At 47.6% G+C, this 3,566-nt stretch overlaps 1 pseudogene; it reads right to left on the bottom strand.

The window, feature by feature from the left end:
- Window positions 1-388: 388 nt before the first annotated feature.
- Window positions 389-3,285, bottom strand: LOC147900358 (pentatricopeptide repeat-containing protein At2g13600 pseudogene; annotated as a pseudogene).
- Between the last annotated feature and the right edge of the window lie 281 nt (window positions 3,286-3,566).

Genomic DNA, 3,566 nt, shown 5'->3' with positions numbered 1-3,566 from the left:
TTCAATCCAGGCACAATACTGCCGCGTGGCAGATCTCTAGGTGCAATCCCACCAGCTTCTGCAGCTCCAAATAGACTCTATCAGGTGCGCCCTCTCCTCTGTTTGTTGCTTGCAGACCAGTTCCAATCCATCCCAAAACCAGTTGCTTAACAGCCACGTGTTGGTCCAGCTCCAGATAATTTTGTTCCACATTATTCAGACCTGATAGCGTGGCCTGAACAGCTCCTGCAGTGCTCCAAAAGGTACCTGTGTACTGCACACTCTCTACTGCTTGTTGTAGCCTCTATTTCAGGTATTTCCCTTTCTTTTTCTGAGCAACCGATGTTCCTGGTCATATACCTAGAGAATCCAGGAACATTCCCAAACTCATCCTCTAAAAACACAACATAGTGCAGTTTCAATCTCACAATAGTCACTCATAAGATGGAAAACCATAGTGCTGTTCCTGGTCACATGTTTTGCCCATGGTCTGGGCCCTTCTTGGTGCACCTCCCCCATGCTCTCCTCATTTGGGGGCTCATAGATTGGGAGATGACCTTCCAAACTCCAACAAAATGTAGGGACCTGTAGGCATCACTCTGCCATGTGGCATGTTGGGATAAGTCCACTACAATGGCCCAATATGCGGGCAGGTCAACCTGAAAGGCTGGTTGGCCAGTCTGAAAATTGGGACAGACTGAGTCCTCTACTCTCCCATACTAGAGCCCACTTGGGGCTTTGCCTGTACAGTCGTAGAGGCCACTCACACTCCACAAGGGAGCACAGAGCTGAGCAGGGTGTAAGGTAGATTTGGAAGCTGTCCTTAGGTTTCACCTGGAGGTGTTTTGGCAACAGGTCTGCTGCACATAAAGAGCAAGGGAAGATTATCTTGCTGTCATTCATTGAGTGTCCTTGAGAGAGTATCTTGTTACGTGTCACATTCCATTAGATCTACTTTAGTACTCTTGCAAATGAGTAAGATCTAGCCTCTCACTTATCATTGCTTGCTTTGCATATAGTAATAGGACAATTTGATGACAATATCTTTGTGTGCTTCCAGTCCTTTTCTTATTCTTTTGTGGATTAGGGGACAGTCAATCTATTTGGAACAACCAGCTACAATGATGCTAGGTACGATCAGCTTCCTTCATCACACCACTATTCTTCAACGCTTCTCGCACATTTACTGCATCATCCCACATCCCGGCTGCAGAATATATGTTTGACAGTGTCACATATGGTGTACTGTCTGTTGGATCCAACTCAAAACAGTGATTTGCAGCACGTACTCCACGCTCCACATCTCCATGGATTTTGCAGGCACCAAGCAAGGACAACCATGCCACAGTAGCTTTCTCAGAAGGCATGTAGGCAATCAAGTCCTCTGCCTCATCCAGATGTCCTACACGTCCAAGGAGATCAATCATGCACACATAATGATCTTCAGTATACTGTAAACCATAGTCTTTATTCATAGAAACAAAGAAATGCTGTGCATCATTGACCTGCCCTGTGTGACTGCATGCATTGAGAGCACAAACAAAGGTAATCTCGTTTGGTTTGATGCCTCGAAGCTTCATCTGATTAAAAAGATCTAAAGCCTCCTTGCCATGCCCATTCTGAGCGAATGTTGCCATCATGGTAGTCCAGGAGACAACATCCCGGTGAGACATTTCATCAAACACCCGCTTTGCTTCATACAAACTCCCACACTTGCCATACATGTTGATGAGGGCATTTCCCATCGCACGATCTCCCATATAGCCCATATCAGCAATGGTAGCATGGATTTCCTGCCCTTCCTCTATAGCCGCTATGCTGGCACAAGCATCAAGTGCACAAAGAAAGGTGATCTTGTTTGGAGTGATGCCATCAACCTGCATCTGACAAAAGTAATCCAGAGCCTCTTTGCACTGACCGTTTTGAGTGAACGATGTAATGATGGCAGTCCAAGAGACCACATCCCGATGACGCATTTTGCTAAAGACATCCCTTGCATCACGGAGGCTCCCACATTTCCCATACATGTTGATCAGTGCATTTTCCACCACAGCATGCTCGTGGTAGCCAACGCCAACAATGGCGCCATGAACCTTCTGCCCCTCTTGAAGCGCTTCCAGGCTTGCGCACCCTTCAAGAGCACAGACAAAAGAGACCTTGTCTGGCTTCAAGCCTTGATGCTGCATGTGATTAAAAAGATCTAGCGCCTCTTTGCCGAACCTATTCTGAGCAAACGCTGCTATCATGGCCGTCCATGAGACAATATCTCGATGAGGCATTGTTGAAAACACCTTTCTTGCCTTATACACAGCTCCGCACTTGCCATACATGTTGATAAGTGCAGTTCCAAGCACGACGTCTACCTCATACTCCCCCATGTCAATGATGGAATGGATTTCCAGCCCCTCTTCTAAAGCACCCAGGTTGGCACATGCTTCAAGAGTGGAAGTAAAAGTGATTCTGTCTGGTTTAATTCCTTCCATCTGCATCTGACGAAAGAGATTCAGAGCCTCTTTAGAACGCTCATTCTGGGCAAAAGCTGAGATCATGGCGTTCCAAGAGACAATGCTGCGTTGAGGCATACTACCAAAGGCATTGTGTGCATCGTCCACACACCCATTCTGACCATACGCTTTAATCAATATATTCCACGAGAACAGATCAGGTTTTAGCAATTTGTCAAACACGGCTCTTGCATCTTCCACGCTCCGACAATTCCCATACATCTCAATGAGACAATTCCCGAAAAAAGTATTCCGATCATGTCCATGTTTGCTAACGTGAGCATGTACGCGCCTACCGGCAAACAACACCTTGACTTTACGGTAACGGTTCAACAGAGAGACAAAGGAGGCAAAATTCGATGTTTCATCTAGCAAATCATCAAGTTGGACGTTATCGAAATACCAACCGTTAGGGGTGCTATCCTTTACAGAAACTCCGGCAGGTTTCTGCCCATTTTGAGCCAGAAGACAGCGTTCCAAGCTTCGAGCGGCGTCATGGGTTGAGAGACTGGCAGGTGTTTTGGCGTGCATGTCCTCTGCCAAGGCTGCCAAGAGCCCATGATTGCTGGGGAAGCGCATGGTGGGTGCTGAGGGGGTCATAGCAGCAGAGGTGGGAAGGTGTTGATGGGTGCCCTCGAAAGACCCAAATCCATCGCCAGGACGTGTTCCATCATATGATGACAAGCCATAGGAAGCTCCCCATCAGGACCTGCCTCCATCATATGATGGCAAGCCATAGGAAACCGCCCATCAGGACCTGCCTCCATCATATGATGGCAAGCCATAGGAAACCGCCCATCAGGACCTGCCTCCATCATTTGATCACAAGCCATAGGAAGCTGCCCATCCGGACCTGCCTCCCTCATTTGATCACAAGCCATGCGGGAGCTCCCAATTGGCTTTTATTTATAGGAGAAAGGCTCCACGCCTTAGGGAAATGAACATGGGAGGAAATTCTCATGCCCATTTGCAAAGACGTCGAGGTTCGGCCACAGGCCAATCTTCCAACGGGGCCAACTCAGCATTCGATCCATTTGTTAGGTATGATGGCGACCTTCGAGGTTCTTCTACGTGATGTTGCCA

This window comes from Dipteris shenzhenensis, chromosome 7 (assembly GCF_047967505.1).
Source record: "Dipteris shenzhenensis isolate YYH24624 ecotype China chromosome 7, Dip_SZ_1.0, whole genome shotgun sequence".
Taxonomy (NCBI): Eukaryota; Viridiplantae; Streptophyta; class Polypodiopsida; order Gleicheniales; family Dipteridaceae; genus Dipteris; species Dipteris shenzhenensis.
This window is presented reverse-complemented; position numbering and strand designations above follow the sequence as displayed.